This window comes from Haplochromis burtoni, unplaced genomic scaffold (assembly GCF_018398535.1).
Source record: "Haplochromis burtoni strain Fernald_Lab_line unplaced genomic scaffold, NCSU_Asbu1 Contig_146, whole genome shotgun sequence".
NCBI classification, from domain to species: domain Eukaryota; kingdom Metazoa; phylum Chordata; class Actinopteri; order Cichliformes; family Cichlidae; genus Haplochromis; species Haplochromis burtoni.
Window position 1 is genome coordinate 1147390 of NW_024582507.1, and position 24611 is coordinate 1172000.

Consider the following 24611-nt stretch of genomic DNA (forward strand, 5'->3'; position numbering starts at 1 on the left):
TACTTTCACATTTTTATTCCAAATTCTAAATAGTATTTATCTTGTCATATTTCATTGAATAAAGGTGTTTGCTTGGTTCCGTGTGAGTGATTGCTCTGTTTGCCTGTAGCAGATGGCATGTTTCACTGTTACACATCAAGCCTGTAAGTGCAAGACATACGTGAAGCTTATTTATTCCTAGGCCGCATTTCTCATGAGAACACGGCTTCTGAACGTGTGCCATAAATCTGTGCTTGTGTGTATTTGGGTTGCTGGTTGGGTGGGAGAGAGTGAGACAGAGAGGCAAGCACAAGGCTGAAATAAGGTCACTGTTAAAAGTTCTGTTGGAAGCCTTGATGGAGGTTCTCCTTGTGTTCTCATTTTGCCTGACACCTCCTACCTTCACAGTCTGCATAATGTGTGTGTATGCGTGTGTGTGTGAGTGGGTGGGTGTGTATCCAGAGTACTTCTTTCATGACAAGTGTGGCCCTCCGGGGCTGCTGTTCTCCATGAAGACACTAATGTGAAGTGACAGGAGAGCCAGTGGTGCACTGCTCTGAGGGGACCTGCATTGTGGAGGAGACCCAAGAGTCTGGCCCACAGTGGACAACAATAGGAAAAGATCTCAAAAGGACAAGGCCTGTCTGTCTTTGAAAAAGCGTCTTAGCCTGTCGCTTTTACTTCTCTTTCTTCTCCTTCTCTCCTTCTTTTTTCCTCACTGATTCTCTTCTCACACGTTTTTGGCGCTCAAACACACCAGTGAGGATTTTGTCCTGCAGCACTCAACAGAAGTCTTTTTCACTTTTATCAAAGGGCCAATTCATCATTTCTGAGACATGAGAGCAAAAGAAATTGAATCCATATACTTACAGCAGCCTGAAAGACTTGATTTCCCCCAAATTATTGTTCTTGCAACAGTAGTTTGCTCACACCAAAGGTTCGCAAATGATGTCATTATTCAGGCAGAAATGAGTATGTCAGCTAGGGGGGGTTAACAAAAACAACACCGGATATTTTTGCAGTGGTGCAACTGAAATACATTACAACCTAACTTTAAATCAAACGCGAAATGAGCTGCTCCCTTCAGCTCTGTGGGAGATTTGTCAACACGCTTACACAGCTTCAAATTACAGCCACCGCCGGCTTTCCAACACGCATATGAATGTTTTCTTTATTTAGGCTATGCTCATAAAAGTTTAACGTTATACAGTGCATGTGACGATGGGGGCGCAGTCCCATCTGATTTTTTTCCTTTTCTTTGTTTGCTATTAAAAAAAGTTCAGAACTCGATAAACAAGGAATACAGAGGCTGCTATAAGGAACATGTCAATAACTGACAATACTTCGGAAAGGAAATATTTCTCCTCAGGATAATTTTTTGAGAAGTCGGTGTTACTCTAACTGCGGTCGCTTGGAGGCACTCTCTGTGAGGTCAGTCTTAATTGAATGGGTGCCTTCACAGGTGCGTCAATAGAGATTGAAGCCGGAAAAGAGGTGAAGAGGAACCCCTTCAAAATAAAAGTAATATATTTCGTGCTGGTTAGACTTCAGGGGAAATCACAAAGTTTTCCTAACCAGAGAAGAAATCAGCTTGAGTTTATGCTAAATCAACAGCAGATACTGCTAGAGAGAGATATCAGCCCCACAATCGATTCAGACCAATTTAAGACAAGAAAAGATGAAGAAGGAACTAAAAAGACATAAAGAGAAAAACATGCAAAATCCCCAGATGACCATGTCAAATCTTGTCCTTAATTTTAAACCTATACAGGCCTCACTGTTGTGTGGTATTAAAAATAACTTTTCCTTAGTACAGGCTTTAATTCTACGTTAATATTTATTAATGATCTGATATGAGAAAGACAGTGTTTGTGGCATTTTAAAAGGACAACAGCGCTAGAGGCATACTTTCCTTCACTATTTTTTTTCTAATTTTTTCTTTTTTTTTTTCTTTTTAAATTTAATCTACTATCTTTTTGGTGATTTCTACTTTACTATTAATGGGATTCTTCTTCAGTTTCCTTTCCCCAAAACTTTAGATATAGTGTTTTATTTTGAAGTACGGTAACAGGAAGTAAGCGTGCCATCGCGTGTGTTTGACGCTATTTTCAGTCACATGGTGCTGTCCAACCGAGGGCTGCTGATGGAGCCAGATGAAAAAGACAGGAGGCGAACCCCTCCGGTTGCGCGTCAGCATCCCCTCAAATAGGAATCCGCTTCTGTCACTTCTGCCCTGCACACCGAGAGACGGACGAGAGCAACCCCGAAACAACACCTGAAGGAGAATTTTATTTGGCATGCAACGGGTTTGATTTTCTTCGTTGTATTTTTTTTCTTTGGTAATGCCAAAGAAGAAGAGTAAAGGGAGGCTGTGAGGAGGCTGAAGCCTTGCAAAGAATGATAGTGAGGATCAAGGCGCGCTGTCCCAGGAGAACTCATCTGAAAAGCTGGCCGTGAGAGACCGGGATGCTCCTCTAAGGCACCGGGGACGAGTGAGTACGACGCATCTGGTCTCCGTCGTTTTCATTTTTGCTTCCACTTTGGCGACATCTGGGCAGTTTTGGATAGTGTCCCTCCTTACCTCTGATTTATGCCGTAGCCACTACTCGATCCCACCTGTCTGATCAATGATTCACGGGCGTCTTTGTAAAGCGCGCATAACCGTGTCTTCACCGACGTGTGAAAGTTGCCCCTCATTTGGAAATGGTGCACTTTCAGCGGCAACTTAATGCACGCAGGCGTCAGGGGTTTGATGTCGTGCGGGTGATTGGGAGGTCGATCGTGCCCCTTTAAAGTTTTGATTAGCGGGGACGTGTTGCACACTGCGGCCACAGCGTCGGTGTTAGGCTAATTAATAAAGCCTTTGTGAGGGGCTCTCCTATCAAAGGCACTTATCATTAATCCACTGATGGCCCGGAGGGCGTGGGTTGCTGTACGTGATGTTAAGAGAAAGGCACCAGTCCCGCTCACACGCTCGGGCTGATTAATTATGGACTCAGAACTGATGAACTCGCTGACTATTAAGTGCCGAGGAGATGCAGGCTTGTCAAAAAGAACCAGTGGCTTTTCAGATCAGCTTAAAGTTGGATTGTCACAATTCAGTCGTGGCATTTGGGCTCTTTTTTTCTTCTTCTTTTTACTCAAAATACAGGTTCGGGCCGTTAAGACACGTGGTGTGTTAAATATAAGCTCGCCAGTTACAGATGACATCATTTCATAACATCTGATTCACTCAGTAACCTGAAATAAGAGTGAAATCCTTGCTGTGCTGCTAAATGTGTGGGTGTGAGCAGAACTTCTGCAGCAGGCTCAGTGCATGTAGATGAATGAATCGCACTTAACTATGCAATAAGGGTTCCCATCTCCTCTGTGTGTGTGTGTGTGTGTGTGTGTGTGTGTATTTCACCTCATTACACCCATTGTGTTGACTTAAGCAGGAGGGTCACCCCTGAGGCCCGTTCTCCTGCCTTATTGAGGAGTGATGCCCTGAATTTCACCATGCTCGCCCTGATTACAGACGAGGGAGAGGCTTTTCAGCTTACGTGTTAAATTCACGGCCTGTTATTTCGACTGAAGCATCATGCATGAGTGTGACGTATATTTCCTGCCGCAGATATGCCAGTGCATTACACAATCACCACAATGAAGAAGTACCCCCCTCAAAACAAGTGCTTTGTTTTTGAGAGGTGCTTAACTCTTGCACGTAATAGATTTCCAATTTGCTACGGAGCTCCGGCTTTGGTCCGAGTCTTCAGCAATTATATTTTGCAGCCTGCCCACGCATGCTTTGTACAGGAGCCCCACTATTCTTGGTTGTTCTACAAACTGACCAAAAAAAACCCCCTCTCTCCCTTCCAGCCCGTGTGCTGCATTTCTCCTGAGGCATTTTCAATATTCTCCCTGTGTATGTATTAAACATCAAGCTTGTCGAACTGCGAGCGCGGGGCCGAGCACTTTAAGGCAGAGTCAGCCTTCTGTTGAGGGTGACAGAACAGTCAGATGGCCCCCACAGGGCAGAGAACAATTCCTGCTGCTGATGCACCCAAGGCGACAGGACTGGAGCGCTCTTTCCTCCTCCCTTTTCTTTCATCCAACCTACATCCCATCATCCCTTCCCACCTTCATCTCAGAGAAATGGAAAAAAAAAATGAAAAAGGGGGGGGGGAAGAGTCTCACTGGTTCTCTTGCACACCTGCACCAAGGCGTCTCTTCTCTTTCCGTTTTCCTTGCGCTTCGACATATGAAACATTTACACCCTCCTTTATAAACACACATGCAGACGTGTGCCTCAGGACTAATATTTATGAGTGGCTGCTTAGGTCGTAAATCAGACCTGTTCTCACACACAGCACAGCTCTACTTCACATGTAATACCTACAATCACGTTTTTTAGCATTTTGTCATAATTACATACCCTGCTGTTCTCTACAACACGCACATTTATTGATTTATTTGCAGTCAAATGCATTTGTTCTCTTATAAAGTCTCATTTTTATGAGTGTTAAACTGTGTTTGAATAGAATTTATGTCATAAAGATGATTATGTAAAGGACTGTATTATGTTCAGAGGTGTTTAAAAAAGTACAAACACTTCTCACTATCATGCACCGCATCTTTATCAGCGATCTGTCAACAGCCTCTCAGTACTACAAACTTAAAATGTTATAGAAGAATTGAACTGCAGCGCTTTGTTATATACATGCAGTCAGTGTGTCATAAAGGTAGTAATAGTCACTTACACGTATACATTTGCTCATAAAGTCAGGCTGTTTTGTCACACTGTGAGATCAGTCTGATTTGTTGCACAAGCATGACCTTAAACTCACTAAATGCTCACGTAACTGCTTGCCAGCTGGGTAAATTAGCATGCTTAGAAAAGAGATACTGCAAGGCTGTACTGGAAGAGAAAAATCATCTTTGTATAAAATGTTGCTATTCTTGGTGAACAACTTGAACTTAGTGAATTTTTAAGTTCTTCTGCGGTTGGTTTGAAATCTTCCCTGAAACGTAAAGATAGCCAGAAGATACGATTTCTTTCCAAAAAGGCTGCGAGCCAATCAGAAACTGAGAATCTCAACAGCTTCTCTGTTCAGAGAAACTACCCCCTGTTTCAAATAAATGCTCTGCACACTGACACAGATGTAAAGTGCCTATTCACTGTCATTTTTTTTCTTCTGGTACAATCGTACTGACTCATAATATTCATGCAAACAATTATACAACAGTTATAGTCTTTCATTTATAATCTTCCCCACACACTGATGTGTGCCTACATGCTAGCTTTTAGCAGATATCCTTCTGATCCCACTCACAGTATCATGCTCTCTTTTAAAAAGATTTTTTTTAAATCATGCAAACTACCATTCAGTTATGCATACATGATAAAAAGAGGGATATGTTGCCCCGACTTTAAGTAAGAATGATAATGTTTAGAAGAAAAGCCACAAAAATCTTCCTTTTTAAAATATGTTTGAACCAAGTGCAATTTTCGTGTCCAATTTCAACTTCTCTCTTTTGTGGTTTGTTTGTTTGTTCTCTAAGTGTGATTTGCCAATGCTAACTTTTGTCAGTTTTGATTTTCTTTAAAAGAACTACAACTGACAGCGTACAGAATCAAAAATCAACTTTTCATTTTTGTGCACTTTTTTTCATAAGAAACAAAGGTGAAGGTGATTTAAGTGTCTCATTAGGTTAGTTGTTAGGTGGTGTTCCTCTGCAATTTAAGTGAAGTTTGTGCCCTCCTCACTCACAGTGAAGAACTTGCTAACAGCCACACCATGGCGACATGTTGGTGTATGGCTGTGAGTGTGCTGGTGACCATTGTGTGCATGTTGCACATCCATGAAATGGGTTGACTCATAATCTGACAAATGTGAGACTGACGCTAAGAACGCTGATTACACTGATCCCAAATCCAACAACGGCTAACTTGATTAGCTAACTAATGTTAGCTCTATGTCAACTCTGTTCTTCAAACTGCAGCAATACTGACTCATCCAGATTCAAAATACATTGCACGCTCTGAAGTGATTTGTGAAACCAACACTTTGCAGTTGCAAACTGTGCTTGTAGCAATGGAACAACACAACTGACTTTACAAAGCAGATTACTTTTTGGGTTACATGTTGCTGCTACAGAGTTTTCCCATCAGGATTCTTTATTATTATTTATTTTCCTTTTTTGTCTTTCCGTTATAATCTCTCTGGCAGAGACCCTCGGCAGCACGTAGTTGTTGAGAGCTTTGAAAATGGAAGCCATTGTCAGTGGCTTTTGGTTTGCTTGTTAAGCGTGATGGTAACTTTACAGATCACAGCGTTAATGGTCCATGAATCCTCAAAGTGTGCATGTGCATACACATGCAAGCATGTCAGCTGTGTGCCTAATAGCTCAGGGATCGAGGGGCTGTAGATTGGCCAGTCAGCCAGACAGATGTGCCCTAGCCTTGACTTGTAGTGCAGGGCTTCAAACTGGCCTGCCACCCAGCATTAGTGCCACGGATCTGTTACCAAAGGGCACCAAAAGTTACTCTCAGCATAAAATGCTCTAAATTATTAATTCTGTTGTATAAGGCAATAAATGGCATTGCAGTGGCCATTCAAGGATAACATATTCAATAGATACATATAATGTGCATTCTAACAAATTTATATCAGATAAAATTACCATACCACAGATCAATACAGTGACTGCACAGCACTTCTCTTACTATTCGCTTAGCCTAATTAAAAAAAAACAAAACAAAAACAGGTTCGTTAGGCCTTCATCATTTTCACCATATTTTCCATGAAAAAAGCCTCGGAAGTGGTTACCACGGCTCATCCCCTGAGTCATCACTTGACGCAATTAACTAACAATTATGCAGGATCCTCCCGACTAATTGTCGAGTGCATGGAATGTTTAGTGTCCATTGTCTCGCTGTGCACTAAATATATTTCAGGCTTAGCGTGGCAAAAGCTTGCCATTAGAGTCTGAGCACGGTAATTCATACAGTAAGTATTGATTCATGTCTCAGCGGCACTACAGCATAATGTCCCTGAAAACAAACGCGAACAATAAATAAAGTAAAGAAAAGGCAGTGATTTACATAGTTATGCTTTTAACTCCCCATTATGTCTATTTGTAATGCACTTATAATCCAAACGACATAAAATAATGTACTTAGAACATTTTAGCTTTACTATTACATGTAAGTAATGTACTACAGCCTCTTCTGCTGAACGTGACCTGAGAGAAGTTATTCTCCTCTTTTGAACCTTGAATCAGAATCAGAAGACTTTATTTATCCCCAAGGGGCAATTAACAAACAACAGAGCAGCATGACGTTGAAGATAAGCACAATAAGAACAGGCAATAAGAGTGAAATAATGAATATACAGTATATACAGTTTTAAAATTAAAGTGACTGAAAGGTGAATAAATAACTGTAAGTGACTAAAAGTGAATAAAGTGTCGGTAGTATAAGAAGATTGTAGTTTATGTTTATGGGTGTGGGAAATGGCCTTATCGGCTGGAGTTAAAAAGCAGAGTGGCTTTGGGGACAAAGGTGGCTCTCCTCCTCTCAGTCTTGCAGGAAATGCAGCGTCGCCCAGAGGGGAGCCATTGGAATGCAGGGTGAAGAATGTGAGATGGGTCGTAGATGATTTTGGCTGCCTGTCTAAGGGCCTGTTGGCTGAAAACCTGTGCCAGAGTTCTGACAGGCAGGCCAATGATTTTAGAGCACACTGATGGAGTGTGCTCCAGTCTGTTCCTGTTCTGAAGGCTGGGGGAGTGGAACCAGCAGGTGATGGAGAAGGCCATGATGCTTTCCAGGAAGGCATAGTAAAAAGTCATCATGATGGGTGTGCTGACTCCAAAGGAGTTGAGTTTCCTAAGGAGGTATAGCCGTTGGTGGCACCTCCTGAGAATCTCCTCTGTGTTGGCAGAAAATTTCAGGAGGTTGTCAAAGATGGTTCCCAGGTATTTGTACTCCTCAACTACCTCCACTGGTTTCCCGTGGATGGTGGTGGTGACTGAAGCGGCCAGATCCCTCTGTCTACTGGAGAAGGTCACCACCATCTCTTTGTTTTGCTCACGTTCAGTTCAAGTTTGGAGCTGTCACACCACTCTACAAACTCCTGAAGAGCAGGCCCGTGGTGTTGTGAGGGGCCTGACAGCAGTGACCGGAGAACTGTGTCGTCAGCATATTTAACCAGGTGACAGTTGGGCTGTGTGGATCTGCAGTCATCAGTGTAGAGGATGAAGAGCAGGGGGGAGAGCACACAGCCCTGGGGGGAGCCAGCTTTTGGGCTTTATTTTATTCAGCATTACTTCTTGAAGTAAGCAACCTCATCAAGTAATTTGATGAAAAGCTGAAGAAAATGACCCTACTGTAATAAAATGCTGCAGTTTTTACATGTCAGGTTATTTAGGCAGAGGAAACTGTAGTAGACACATGAATCTTCTCGCATTAAACTTCCTATTAGCCGGTTTTAGAAAGTCTGAAACCCTTTAAGTCTCAACTGCAGGCATAGTTGTCAAATTATGCTTTGAGGAAATATTCCTTCCATCTTTAACTCATACTCAGCATTGCCACTGCATGCGATCCATTATTTCTTTGGTAGGGTTGCATGAAGGCGAACAAAATGCGCGTGTGTGTTGGTTTTTTCCCCGTTGTGGGAACCACAAGTTAACTCATAACCTAGTTCATGTTTCAATGCAAACACGATAAATCACCCACAATAACGATAATATGATAATGCAACCGTACAATTCTTTGATACGTGTCACGTAGCAGGACAGTTATTTACAGTAGATCGAATCTATCTGTGGAAATGAGGGAGAATAAAATAACCATAAAGGTAAAAACTGGTAATTTTGTTTGATTTATTGTATTGTGTAATATTGTTTAATTAATTAGCTCTCTGAGTCACTTTGTCCAGCTGTCTGTGAAATGTCCCCTGTGAGTTTCTTCGTCATCTTTCATTCGGTAAGCTCCACCACAAGAACTCATGAAGTAGTAATTCCAGAAAATTAAATTTGGGAATCCACTCAGGACCTCTTAATGGTTTAAAAAAATAGTTATTAAAATATTTGGCACTGGTGTAGACCAGACCACTGTATCACATGGAAAGAAGTGCTATATCGGGTTACATAGTTTGTCCCAATCCTAATCATCACCAAAGTCCTTTCTCTTCAGAGTGCCAGACGTGTGTAGGTGCCATTTTTGCCCTACTTTGTACTTGAGTCACGAGTGACTGAGCCTTTTTTTTTCTTTAGAAAAAGGGGGGGAAAAATGAATGCATCGTAAACCAGTTGCTCAGTTTGCACAATGTGAATCCACAGAATTCATAACTGTGTGATGCATTACAGGTGCAACTTGAGAAGGTGGATTTTTTTCTAGATGATTAGTCAGCTCGCTAAATGAGTCTTTGAGACTTCTAAAATTACCTAAGTAGAGGTGATTTCTGATAAACTCTGTCTGTATTTTCAGACTTTTTTCTTTTCTTTCTTATAATTTAGAAAATGTGGTGTGTCTAAGCATGTCCAGGGGTTGCAGAAAAATCTCTTCAGTTGTTGTGGCCAAAATTGTGAGTAACCATAGAATGTCAGTAAACAAATAAAAATAAAATAAATAGCTGCATGTGATGTCTTGCACAAATGTCCCCTTTTTGCGCGTGAACCGATTTACCATTTGCGACATTTGTGTAGTCACAAAGTGCGAAGTGTGCAAAGTTCCTATTTTTAAATAAAAAGTGAATCTTTTTAGTTTCATTTGCCTAAGGAAATTTGACTTGGCTCGACCTTTTCCAGCACTCCTTACAGCGTTCTGCTGTCTGCAGTGTTGCTCCTCTGAATGTTCAGGGCCACACTGAAAAAGCCTTACAGCTACAGTACAACAAGTACCCTGTTTCCATGCTGATAAAAGAGGGAGGAGAGTTTTTCATTCTTAAAGTTAGAGTTTCTGACTTCTTGTGGGTGGAGAAGTGTTTATACTGTAAGTTTAATCTGCACAAACAGAGCATATCTTCTTGATCTCATTAGCGAGGATGGGATGCTCTTCTTTAGCTTGCCTCTTGTTTTGTACTGCTGTAAATAACAAAAGAAATACTCCCTACTCTTGGTTCAAGAAAAGAGTGTTACATATGCATTTTCCATGATCAGATTTAGGCTGAGCTAAAGCCATCGTCTATATAGTTACAGATGTGTTGCATCAGGTGTTTTACTTAAGCTTAATACCGGCATCTGTGCGAGAGACCTCTAGATTGGCTTTGGCTGCAAATAAATCACATTTGCTACCACCATCTAGCAAACATACATGGAGTTAGTTATTGGAGACATTTTTAAGTGTTTATTGATTGCAATGAATATCTGTTTGTGAGTGGACGTCAGCAAAAAAAATGTACAAGAGGAAACGAGCTAAAAGTTCTTTATTGTCTTTTGAGTGTAGCTATATCTTCCCATTGAATGTATTAGATTTGATGCTATTATACCAGCCATCTGTCTCTGTACTTCCACTTATGTCGTATGCATGTTTGTTATATTTGTTCTCACTGGCGACTCACACTCACGCGTTAATTTGAATGTGAGGTGTTCCTCCGCCGTAAGTCTCTTTCTGTTAGAGACGCAGACAGTGGGAGCACAGTGTGCACTGGTGGGCGAGTTCACCTTTGCAACAGTAGCTGTTTATTGATTCCTCTGACAGTCACACAGGTGTTAGCGATGGAAGATCAGCCTCTGCACTCAGAGAACACGGTGACAGTGGGGCATTCATGCTGACTTCCCTGTTTATTTATTCATTAACAGGCGGTTTGCTCCTCAGCTCCGCCTCAGAGGACTATTTTCACCCGTTTCACCTCCTGAGGTTTTAGATAGTGGCACATCAGGCACCACATCTGTCACACATGCACACGCATGCACAGTAGCGTCAGCTTCACCCTGTGCTTACCATGAATGAGTGAGCCTGTGGGGGACAGTGAAAGCCGGAGGAAGAATGAAGGGTGGAGTCGAGGTCTCCGGGGACCATGGCAAGACAGATCCTTTATTGATTGGTTTAGTAAGAGAATCCTCAGGCTTTTAGTGGGGCTGCTTAATAAGAGTGGCTTGTGGAAAGAGAGATCACATCATCTGAACTCCACTCCAGAGGCTGCCTCTGGCTTTAAAGAATAGTTCACAGCAAAATCAAAACATAAACAAGAGGGGGGCTAATCCGTTTAAATAATGGTTTTCGGCACTCCACAACTTTCAGGATTCAGAGGTATCTCGTTACACAAGAGCTCACATCAGAGTCGTTTACTTGCACTTTCTCCCTGAGGTCAGTTCAGGTTTTCAAACATGCAATATAACGGCCCAAAAAAACTTTTGACACATGGCCAGATGAGTACCCTGTCACAAGCGCGCCCATACATCCGATTCAAAACCTAAAAGGTAGAATTTATGTATCTACCTATCACATAGTACATAGCAGGATCACACAAAACGAAACTTGAGATCTTGCGTTGGGTTTGTGCGCCTGTCACAGCGGGGATGGTGTGGTTTTTTGTGCACTCTTTTTTCCTTTTTTGCTGCACGCTCCCCTATCTGCCTATCTTGGTGTTAAGTCAAGTGCCTGGCTTCAGAGAAACTCTGAGCTATTTAAGGAGGCAGCACATTGTGCTAAGCGAGGAAGTAAAGTGACACAACTGGGGTTGAGATTTCTTGGTGTCTGAAAACCTTGAAAATATCTTTATTTAGTACTCTGCTCCCCCGACACCTTGCAGATTGCACCTAGCTACCATCAGATAATGAGTAGCTATGGAAGCAAGCAGCACATCAAAGCCGGAAGATAAACAACGCATTACTGACAATAGTTCTTTTACATCTTATTGCAAAATGACATTTCTAATCAGAAAGCCTCTTATTGCTATCTTTAGGTCATTTTCATTTTTGAGCAAGTGCTAACAAAAAAAATAGTAATCATCATTTTGACAATTCAATTTATAGATAATTTAATGTCAGGACTGATACAGACTAATGTGACTCCAGTGAATGTAGAACATGTAATATGGTGCGTATATTATTGAAAGAAGGGCTGGGACTATTTTGGGCTGTTTTTGATGATTTAATTTTATTATTTATGTATTCACCTCCACATGAAAGAGCGCTTAGGTCCCATGCGGTTTGTCTTTTTCTCGCTCATGCACACTTTTTCATGCAAACACATGCACAAATCCATATTTATTTAGTTACTTGCTACCATTTGTGCAACTACCATCACCATTTTTTATATATATATATGTATGTGTGTGCGTGTGTATGTGTGTGTGTGTATATACACATATCCACATACGTCTGCCCTTTTGCAACCAAGCTGGTGCAGTTCATTTCAGTGTAAAGAGACACATTTGTGTGCTGATACAGTCTGGTGGGTTTTTTCATGTGCTTGGTCTTGTTTAATTAAAGCACCTGCTGTTTGTCCCCTTCATTCACCCATTTGATCGATAGCAGGCTGGCTCTGTCAGTGTGGTAGCTGTAATGGAATCTTTGCTAACCCAATTAGCAGTGCCCCTGCACTATATTAACCCTATTTACATCGGTACACATACATCTCCCTGACATGAAGCATGCAAGGCCATGCAGCTGGTCAGACATTCAGCGAAATGAAGTCAAGTGCATAGAACATTTCATATAACAGGTTTAGACCTATTGTCTTTATCACTACTCATACCCTTTGGTTCTTCCATAGCGAGCATTAATGGTTGTAAAATATTAATGGCCTGTAATGTCTGTTCCTTTTATTGTTGTTGTTGTTGTTTTTTTATTCAAATAAATTATAGGATGTTTGGTACTTTTCCAAAGTCATTTCTGTTCATGAATGTTATCAATACCTATACTGTTTTTTCTATATACAGAAGCATTGTGACTTCTCCAGTTATGTGTTTTTTTGTTGTTGTTTTTGTGTTTTGTTTTTCTGCTGGCGACCATTAGTAAGTCGATGATTCCACAGCAAAAACGGCTGGTTCATTATGATGATGTTTGTTTATCCTGTGCTTATGTTAAAAATGCGGATTTTTATTGAACTTTTCTCAGCTAATGCTTTTCATCATGCTCAAAAATTCACTGCAAGTGGAGCTATGCATATGATGTCAGCCATCATTGTCTCCTACTGTTAGATGCTTATATAAGCATATTCTGTTTATTTCACTTTTCATTATTTATTTATCTGCTATTATTTGTGCCAATAAAACAAAGAGTTATAACAACATATATGAAAAAACAACTGTTATGACGTTTTTTAGCTCTCATCGTGCTGTGTTTGAACATTATAAAACATTGCCATTAGCAGGTTTAATACATTATACTGTATATTTATGCTACAGAAGTTCATCTGTTTGGCTCTCATTTCGCTTGTTTTTGTACTATGTTTAGTTTAATTAATAATTAAAATGATTAAAATACTCTTGCTGGCCACTTCATTAGGTACACCTGCTCATCCACTTGTTAACCCTAATGTCTAATCAGCGGCAGCAACTCAATGCACTTAGGTATGTAGACATGGTCAAGATGATTTGCTGAGGTTTCAGAGCGGAGAAGAAAGATTTAGGTGAATTTATGTGATGGCTGTTGGTACCAGTCTGGCTGGTCTGAGTATTTCAGAAACTGCTGATCTACTGGGATTTTCACACACAAACATCTCTAGGATTTACAGAGTATGCTCTGAATAAGAGAAAATATCCAGTGAGTGTCAGTTCTCTGGGAGAAAATGCCTTGTTGATGCCAGAGGTCAGAGGACAACAGGCAGACTGTTTCGAGCTGATAGGAAGGCAACAGAAACTATTGGCTTCTCTTCACTGGCTCCCAGACTAACTCAAAATCCTTCTGATCACATACAAGGTCTTGAATAGTCAGGCCCCATCTCATCTTAAAGACCTCGTAGTACCACATCACCCCAATAGAGCTCTTCACTCTCAGACTACTGGCTTACCTGTGGTTTCTAGGCTATTTAAACTAGAGTGGGAGGCAGATGTTTCAGGTCCCTCTTCTGTGGCGCAAGCTTCCGGAGACAGACACCCTCTCTACTTTTAAGATTAGGCTTAAAACTTTTCTTTTTGATGATGGTTGATACACCACTTTGCATTTATTCATTAGTTATTATTAATCTCCGGCCTGTCATCCTCCCCTCACCCTAACTGGTCGCAGCAGTCCCTGAGCCTGGTTCTACCAGAGGTTTCTTCCTGTTAAAAGGGAGTTTTTCCTTCCCACATGTCACTAAAGCACTTGCTCATAGGGGGCATCTAAATGTTGGGGTTTTCCCTGTTTTCTGTGTATTATTGTAGGCTACACCTTGAGGAAACAGTTTTTGTGATTTGGCGCTATATAAATTAAATGGACCTGAACTGAATAACCGTTCATTACAGCCAAGGGATGTAGAATGTTACTGTATCTCTGAATACACATTGTGTTAAACATTGTTAATAACCATTTCACTTCCTTTATGACTATAGTGTGCCCATCTTCTGATGGTTGGTTGGAAACATGGCAAGAAGTTCACTGTACTCAAATGGCCTCCAGAGTTTTGGGGGCAAAAGGGGGTCCAACCTAGTACTAGTAAGGGGTACCTAGTAAAGTGTTTGGTGACTATATGTACTAAGTGCATTCAACTAAGTGCTGTAGTTGAATGGGAGCCTCTAAAGTGTGTACCCTATCATTTGCCCTGTAACACCTGGGATAATGAATGTATGGAAAATTAACCAAACTGAAATGACACATAAACCCCATCTTCTCCTTGGTTGGCAGCTCTATTTGTAAGCCAAAGTGAACAGATATTAGACTCAATAGAAAGGAACTCCAAGCACAGTCAAAATGCTGTTCTTAACATTATTCACACAGGCGAAAGGCAGAAGATAATGATATTCTAGCTAACTGGTATGGGTCTCTGCTTCAAACCCCACATATCATTTTAGATGTAGCAGCACGATTTGTGCTGATAAAATTAGTCATCTGTGACTTTTCTTCAGTGTCAGAGGCTGTGAGTAGTGTAATGGATGAGCAGGCGTAGTAACTTGGCAGCAGCTGTGCTACAGTGGAGGTGTAAGGTAGGTGGCCTTGGACAAGGAGTGTAAAGAAAGGCAGGATGACTCACCTAGTGAGGAGCATGCAATACTCCATTGACGAGCAACCCACAGAGCTCCCTCTCCTGTCTCTTCTCCATCTGTGGTGTTTCGTAGGACAGTCAGGGAAAGCAGGAGAGTGATGGGAAACATGCATGTAGGTTAACGTTTCAGAATTCACCTGGGGTAATGGTTTTTCCATAAGCTGCCATTGTTGAGGCTGACCTGGCTTTTAAGACTGAATCAAATCGATGGCTTCTCCGTCTGAGGCTGGGAGGAGCGAGGGAGCCTGTCTCTGTCTGCACAGCAACGATAACACTGCTCAATAGGCACTAACCACCTTTCAAATGGAAATGTAGTATCCAGTGAAATTAGACACAGTTATCTGGATGGTACTGAGTAGCTACGGGGCTGTGAATGGGAGATGGTAGGGCGACTGTTGAGGGTGTGTCACGCTTTGACTTTGTTGTCCCAGAGCTTAGCTTGTGCAGAACATTCGAGGTTCACGTTTCATGTCTTTGAGGTTCGATAAACACACCCAAAAACACGCAAAAAGAAATTGTGTTTCATATCAAAGGCATGTACGATTGGATGCAAGCTTGCAAGTGCAGAGGGTGACTCACCACCCAAAACCATGGGGGTGTGTGGTACAGACAGTATGCTAAGTTACAGTACACACTCATCACAGTGCCAGTTCGTTCTTCCTGTGTCTCCCCCTCTCTCTCTCTCCCTCACTCGCCATGTCTTTGCTTCCCACCTCTCTCTATCACTCATTAGCTTGCTTGCAAACACACATGCGCATCCAGACAAATTCAGACTAAGGGGGTGGATTCACAAATTGCTGACATAGAAAGTGAGTGCTGTGATCAGGTTCAGTGCTGGCTCAATCCTGTAAAACCCCCAGGGAAAGGTTTAAAATAAATCACTCATAGATTCTGCCTGCCCTGAAGATTAAAGTGGGGGAAGAGTGTGTTTGTGTCTCTGTGTGATCATTCGAAATAAGACAGTTTGTCTGCATTTGTGTCTCTTTTGTTTCTGTGAATTTACGCCATGTGCATGTAGTCTGCGTCTTCGTGAGAGTTACTGACTGTAAAGCTGATGAAAAGAGCCACTGGGTGGGTGTGCTAAATGGCTGCATGAGAGTGTTGGCATGTGTAACTGCTCCAATTGGCTTGCCGGAGTTGTCCTCGGGGAAATAAGGGCACCGGCACAAGCGAGATAGCCTGCCACTGATACAGAGTTATGTGTCTTTCCCATATTTGCAGGTTTTTCTTGTGCATTAAGACTGATGCCTGGAGATGCAACAAATGTGCAGAATGTGCAGATACAGGATGCAGTTCCTCATTTACATTTTGTATGCGTGCATGTTCATGCATCTCATATCTAGCTAAACCCATAGAAGTTTTATCTATGAGCCTGGAAATGTCTTTGTTTACATGAACAATATGTCTGAGCATATGTAGACGTACTGTCTGTGTCCAAAGGCTACGTGTGTGCAGTGGGTTTAGTCAGGTCTTCCAAGAGGTCCATATGGCGTTAGGGGCAATAAATGGACTCTAGGGGGAACAATCAGCAGCTGTTTGCAGAGTCACCCTGAACCATGACCTTTACCCTCCAGTGTGTAAGGGCGTGTGGTTAAGTGGCTCTCTGCTCATTATAAAGTATAGAGTGCTCTGGATTTGAACCCACCCAGACCACCTCATTTGCATATTACACCCTTTCTAACGACACAGCTGAAGATGCTGCACTGTCGTCCGCTGTTTTTGTCATCCGGGGTTTTTGTACCTATGGTGCGTGACCTATAATTAATCCTATACAGTGTGCATCATCAGACCAAATCCCATTTATAGCTTTACTGTTAGTTAGTGCTGTTATTTAATAGATTATCGATATTGGTCAGTGTGTTAAGTGTTGATCAGGCTAAAGGAAAGCAACTGGAAACTTTGTGATGAAATGATATGACTTCAAAATTTAAGGAGTCAACTCGGTCAAATATACTGTCAATACAAGGTCAGATACTTTCAGGTAGGAAATGTTTTCTCACCTAATGTGGTTCATTGGTGGAAAAAGAACTAAAGTCATCAAATAACTCAATGACATAAAAACATTCAGTCGTGACAAAATCATTCTTTCCTATTTAAGGATCGGTTGACTTGTACAGCGTGTGTGCACATAACTTGTAGGTTGTGACCTTTCAGAAAGGTCGCTTAAAACGTGACGTGAACACATTGTGTGAGATCAATAATTGTATAGGGTCTGCCTGGGTTTCCAGGCTAACTCTATCAGCATAGATGATACCTGGTGCACTGCCAAACATTTCTGGGATTTCCAGTCAGGAATTTCTACTCTGCTGTTGCAGGATTGTGGACATAATTATAGTATTCTGACAGTAACTGTTTAGATAAGATGACGTACCAAACAGAAGTCTCAGATGTCGGTAACGAACAGTTCAGACCGGATACATGTAATGTTACACCCATGCTTGTAATGATTAATTGCATGTTAATATGGAAACATGAGCAGCAGTGCCAACATAACAGAATACAGTGCATATCACAATTATACCAATACCAAACAGTGCAACAACGCAATTAATCGCCCCTTGGCATAGTCATAAGTCATCAGAGAAGCCGTCCTTCGGTTTTCTGCATGATACTGAGGTTTCACTGCGTTGGGCGGAACAGACACCCCCTTTTTAGCTCCAGTTTAGCTTTGGTTCAGCTGAACCTGTGCTTGTTTTGACAGAGCAATCAGGCCTAGTTTGGCATGCAGCTGCGCTTTAAACCCCTCTGGGTTCGAGATTAGCTGGAGCCACTCTAGACCACGGCTAAGCACGTCAGATGCTAAGCGACAGAGTAATTGTCCCATTAAGTTTAAACTGGAAAAGATTAGGTGCACTGTTAATAAAAGGCTGAAATGTTATGCTTTATTTCATGAGTACAGCTGCTGAGCAAGAGTACGCGAGGTGGATAAAAAAAAAAAAAAAAAAAAGCCTCTTGTGCTGAAAAGGTTGAGCGCCACGGTAGCTGAGTTTCAGTTTTGCTGGTAATTCAAAAAATCTTTTTTTCTTTGTAACTGTTGATTGAGCTGTAGAGGATTGGAAGGTGCGCGGTTGGCTTAGAGAGAAGATAAGGGAACTAATTCCTTGCCTCTTCTCTTTCTGCTCTTTGATCCTCACCTCCCGCTTCATATCTCTTTGATTGCCATGTTTATGACAGCTCCTTTTCCTTTTCTCCTCTTGCCTCTTTCCTCTCCTGCTGTGTGGTGTGGCATGTCAGCAGTTCATCTTCTGTTGGAGGTCTTCGCACACACGCGCGCACGCTCCGAATCGAGCATAGACAAGCGCGAGTGGAACACACACTCAAAGGAAGACACACCCGCCTCCATCCTAACTGAGGTAAAGTGAGTGCACCAGCATCCGTGATGAATAATTGAGTTATCTGGCTCTGCGCAGAAATAGCAATCTCCCCACATAAGTGTGAAAACATCACTTGCCACCGGAGACCTGGGAACTGGTGCTGCCATGTGGGTCTACACGTGTATGCGTGTGTGCTTCTGACTGTATTAGCTTATCTGGGACCTTTGTCATTTTTTGTGTTTTAATCTGTGAATATTTTAGAGAGGGAGTCACCGTCTCAACATGCCTTTCATTACATGCTGAGGTGGTGACGTTTGCGTATCTGAGCTACAAAATGAAAACGTATCAAATATTGTGACGTTGAAATGAGAGCATGCCTCCTTCAGCATGATGCTCCGATCACTCAGGCCTGTGTGATTTGAAGAAGAACTAAAATGTGGAATCTTTTTGAGTCCATCTCCAGTCGTAAGAGCAGACACCTTGCCCATGTAGCTCAAACCTTAAAAATATAATATTTTGCTAGAAAAATATAAAGAGATGCACAAACATAAATGGAAATGGAATATATAACCAAAAAACAGGCTTTGTACACTTCTAACAAGCTTTAAAGTCAAGTAACCACTTTTATTCTTCAATACAGCCTAACTCTCTTTCAAGCTTTCTTGCTATTTCTTTAAGTAGATTTCAGGAATAGTTGTCCAGGTTTCTTGAAGGACATCCGAAACTCTTCTTTGTATTGTCAAAATGATCCCACACTGCTTCAGTAATGTTGATGTCTGGGAGACCGGCACATGAATGATCCACTGGCATGGCTGTTGCTCAGGTGGTGGTGGTTCAGGTGGTTTGATCCTTTGCTGCTCCAGTCTCCATACCGAATATCCTTGGGCAGCATACTAACCCCAAGATGCTCTCTGATGCATCGGAGTGTGAATTTGTGTGAACATTAGATAGAAATACCTTAAACATAGAAAAAAGCACTTGTGTGAATAATGGGTGAGAATGGGTAAACGAGGCCTGTTGTATAATGTATTTTGAGTGATCAAGTAAAGTAGAAAAGCGCTATAAAGGAACCAGTTTATTTACCTTTAAAAAAAAAAAATCCAGTTTGGTATGGGATCATAATCACGCTGAAAAATTAAAACCACCACCTCGTTACCAATAAGAATGCTCAGATCAAAATCGATACTACTAATGATCCTTTGTATTAGTTATAATATATATAATATATATATATATATATATATATATATTATAATATATATATATATATATATATATTACAGTTTTCCAATAGTACTGCAACATGACATATTTTTCCATAAACTGTCGTTGCTAAATATAGGACACGACCTGTTTCTGTAGTTTGATTGTGGTAACAGCAGCTCTGGAGATTATCGTAGTTGTTTAAATAATCATAACTAGTGTTTTGTGCGGAGCTTAAGCATTCCATCTGTCTCAGAGAGGACTGACCTGATGTAAATCAGCTACAATGCCTGGCATATATTCTCCCAGCGAGCACCTCCCAGGAGCCCTCTGAAGCAGTCGAAACGGTGACATGACAAAGCTGAGGGAGCAGAATCACAGCAAAGTGACAAATAAGGCCAAATCTGACAGGCGAATCCTCTGAGCAGCTCCACATTTTGACAGATCCTTCAGCGGAGAAGCACAAGCCAACGCCCTCCACGGGAGCGCGATTGGTTAATGCTGTTTCATAACACTACGGTGGAAATGATCACGTATGTGGCAGATCACCTATCAGATATGGTACATATACTGTACTGTGTGCTGTACAGTATAAAAGTGAGGTTATATAATAAGGAGGAAACCTTTGAAGAGTAAGTGTTAGTGCTGCAGTAACACAGGCTTGGGGGTGGACTCAACCAGCTGTTGGGTCTAAACACCCGGTGTTCCGTTATGGGGAGACAGCAGCAGATTAAACAGCAATCCCGCTGATCCAGCCCCACACAGTTAGCCCGCCACTCCCCCTCCCCCTCATACACGCCCACATTCATCACGGCGAGGAGGTGCTACTGTGAGTGACCATTTTATCTTCTGCTGGGCTGTAATCTGTTCTGTTCATGTGGCAGTGTTTTGCCATAATAGGTAACAAACCTGAAAAGAGGGCGAGGGTGAGATAGGGTTAAATCTGGGGCAGGCTGTCCCAGGATGGATAGCTTCCACAGCTGTCAGCGTGATGGGGTTTACTGGGAGGGAGTGCAGGGATGACATTATCAAGACACTCAAGGTAGTAAGAGATGATGATGGAGCATGCTGTGAAAAAAATGGTGAGTTTCTGGTGTCATCATGCCGTTAAGCAAGTCTTTGCATATGTTTGACAGCACGCTTGCACTGACATTTACACTGCTGCGTGTGTGAAACTGGGATTTAGCGATAGTGTGCAGTTTGGTTTCAGGCAAAAAGAAGTGAGCCTCATGCCCCTGCTCTTTGCTTCCTATGTGTTTTCTAAGGGGTTAAGAGTCTTTAGTGTGGAAATCGTCATTAATCTGCTCTGTGCAGACGAGTCAAACAGAGCTGGGAATATTAAAACATGTAGGGAGAAGTCTCCCTGGATCATTCGAAATCCTGTTTGGATGTTTCACTACATTGCAGCTGAGAGATTGAGCCATTCCCAATCCCGCTTTACTGCATCTGTCTCACCCATTCTTTGTTCTGGTGTTTTCCTCTCCCTCTTCTCTCTCTTTCTCTGTCTTTCTTTTTTTCTGACATTCTTGCGGCGACTTCTTTTTCTCTAGTCTGCCTGTCTCTCTTTCTCTCTCTTTCTCTCTCTCGCGCTTCTCGTCTTTTTGCTGCCAGCTGGGGAATTGGGAGGGTTCCTCCAAATTGGCACACAGATGAATAATGCATCTAAAGCAAAAGCAGAGAGCTGGGGTTGGATATATCTGTCTGTCAGACTCTTTCTCTGTATTACAGTTATGTACGGAGTTCTGCTGATACTTCAGAAGAGAAAAAGAGACGTTTGACGCACTCTACCCTTCTTCCCATTTACTTTCCCGTCTGTTATTAACTCTTTTATTCTCGAGAAACGTGAGCATGTATGGTCGCAGAACACTGCGGATAGCATGCAAGTCGGATGGTGATACATAGTGTGAAAGATTCTTGAATTTTGGAGCTTTTCTTTTTAGTAACAACGCACATACATAATGCATACATAGTAGTTTGATTTCATTTGATTCTCTGTCACTGTATGCATGAGTTTCTCTGCATGTGTGTGTGTGTGCATTTCTTGCTATTCCCAAACTGCAGTGTTAAAAAGCAAACTGCACTCGTGAGCATAAGCTCACAGTAGAACCATCATTAAAGTAATGAGCAGGAAGTTAGCACTGAAGTCAACCATAAACAGAGAGTTAGAGAGGGAGAGGGGAAAACAGGGAGTGAGGGAGAGAAAGCGAGAGAGATCCCCAATCCCATAAGGACAAATCTTAAATCCTGAGTGTTGCTTCTGACTCATTCTGGTTAATTAAGTCGAGTCAAGTGAGAGGAAAATGGGGTCTTGCCTTCCTTCCCTGAGTCTGTAGGATCAGCACTATACTGTATTTGCAGCTTATGTAGTCTCTCACTGGAACTGTCCTCTGTGCACTCACAAAGCAGGAACGGAACAAATTGTATTGAGTCTATTCCTCCTATTTTTATTAGCTTGACCTGCACAGCCTCTTTATACTCAGAAGATTTCACACACACTTCCTGTCAGCTCTGAAATTTACATATACATCAAGAGAAAATGCTCCCATTCAGCATTAGCTTTCAGGCAGTAGATACGCTAATGGTTTCATTTCTCACACTTTATTATTCAACTCCCACCAATTCATGGTAAATGTTATTTGCTCTGCACATCCTGCATTCTGCAGTTAAAATAAACACGTATCCCACCCCCTCCGAAACTCAGAGAAACAAAGAAATCTGTTGAGCAACCTCTGGGATTTTCTTTGTTGTGTTATGGTGGAAAGATTTCGCCATGCGACAAAGGATGAGGCAAACAAGTGAAATGTCAAAACCCTGTGTAACTCTAAAAATAAAACAACACAAGGGCTGCCGTTCGAGGACATCATAGGCGCTCGATCGGGTGTGGAACAGATAAAACAAACAGTTCTTTATACCCAACAGCAACCGGGGTAGAGCTGCCAACTGTCCTCTGCTGAGAATAGCAGAGAGCGGATTTTAGAAATGTTTACCTGTTTAACATTTTAAACCAAGTGCCCTTAAGATTTATAATGGCAGACAAACAACAAGGGCCTTTAATCAGCACAGCGTATCCAAAGTGCACCATAATGTGCAAAATATCATTTATTTACATTTGAATTACATAATACGCTTTGTGACGATGTAATACAAATGCTATGTGATGCAATAAAATCATAGTTAGTCCCATCACAGCCTTAAGGCTAAAGGATAAGCCTGACATTATTCTGTAGTTTCTGTACTCAAAGCAAATCCTATAAGAAGACTAAATCTAACAAAACATTAGTCCGTCCCTCTTCTGACGAATCTTTTAAAAGGCAGTTCTAGATTAGCTATTTCCTATCATGTTCTGAGTAATGTTAGGTCTGCAGGTTTTATCAAACGCTACACAAACAGCATTAATTGGCACGTTTGTCAAGCTGAGAAAATAAACTACACTGTTGATTTTGGACAAGTATGCAGGGCTGTGGCATGGACAAATATGCGAGTTTAGTTCTTGGATGGTGTTAGTAAGTCTGTTAGTAATGTGATGGGTTTTGATCCATGTAATTGGTTAAAAAAGTATCAGTAGATGTAGTAGACAAAATGTAAATATAATGTAATGTGAAAAATATGAAAATCTTTTATTTTTATTCATTTATTTATGTTATTTAACCCCGTGTTTGCGTGGGTTCCCTCCGGGTACTCCGGCTTCCTCCCACCGTCCAAAGACATGCAGCTTGTGGGGATAGGTTAATTGGATAATCCAAATTGCCACTAGGTGTGAATGTGTGAGTGAATGTGAGTGTGACTGGTTGTCTGTCCCTGTGTGTTGGCCCTGCGACAGACTGGCGACCTGTCCAGGGTGTACCCCGCCTCTCGCCCTATGACAGCTGGGATAGGCTCCAGCGCCCCCCGCGACCCTGAAAAGGATAAGCGGAAGCGAATGGATGGATGGATGTTATTTAACCTTCAATTAATAAGGGTAATAGTAATTATACAGATCAAAAATCTCAAATTAGCATGTCTTGTCCAAGATGGAAAGCAGCTCAATTCATTTCACTTCAATGTTATTTGATTTATATAGTGGCAAATCGCAGCAGCAGCAGTTTCAAGTCAAGGACTTTATATTAAAAGGTAGTCACCCTACAACAATAAAGAGAAAAGCCCCACAATCAAATGACCCCCTTTGAGCAAGCACTTGGCAAGAGCAGGAAGGAAAAACTCCCTTTTAACTGTAAGAAACCTCCAGCAGAACCAGGCTCAGGGATGGGCAGCAGTCTGTTTAGTTACCATGGATTACACAATAATGCGCACACAGCAAAACATAAAAAAGACTGTATGTATGCAAAAGATGGACAGTGACATGTAAAAACATACAATATTATAAACTTTAAAGCTACAGAAACACAACTGAATTGTCACACAGTCGTCACAGGTGCACAGGTGAAGTGTTAACATAATACTAAATCGGTTGATTTTTGCACCTGATTCCAAGCAAATTTGAATATGCTCTTTCCTAATTCAGTAAATGCTTTGTAGATACATAAAAGGAACAACACCTGGGAGCGAAGGCAGTGACTACCAGTAGTTTTATGACGGATGTAGGTCTGTAAATAAAAAATGGATAGCTGAGAGAGAGAGGGCCTTGAAAATAAGACGACACCCGTGGTTGAATTTAGGGAAAGACAAAGCAGACCATTCATCTCATAGACAGATCACTGCATCAGCAAAGTACGTGCCTGGCTGTAAATTTTTAAATGTGTACAGCAAAGGGGTTTTGAATATGTGGCATGATTTTGGAATTATTTGAATGTTTAATAAGTGAACATATTAAATCACAAGTAACGTAGGGCTTAGGTGAAATGGTAGTTGATGATCTTGTGGTCAACAGAGAAAAGTCATACATTCTGTGCAAGAAAGACACATTCAGCAGCTCAGCAAAGGATAACTGTCAGCAGCAGTGCCAGAGCTGCAGAGCCGGACACTAATGTTCATGAAGTTAGAACCTAACTGAGGAAAAAAAAATTTTC

General features: G+C 41.6%; 1 protein-coding gene across 4 annotated transcripts in view; it reads left to right on the forward strand.

Annotated features, from left to right (window-relative positions):
* Positions 1-2084: 2084 nt before the first annotated feature.
* The window catches only part of LOC102310871, a 41527-nt gene continuing 19000 nt past the window's right edge, over positions 2085-24611 (forward strand). For 2 of the 4 annotated variants that reach the window (XM_005931808.2, XM_042224693.1), the window contains exon 1: positions 2085-2471. The gene's annotated coding sequence lies outside the window, so the exon portion shown is untranslated. Of the gene's footprint in view, positions 2472-18322; positions 18442-24611 lie in introns of all 4 variants that reach the window. The other 2 variants (XM_042224692.1, XM_042224691.1) reach the window with 2 other exon arrangements.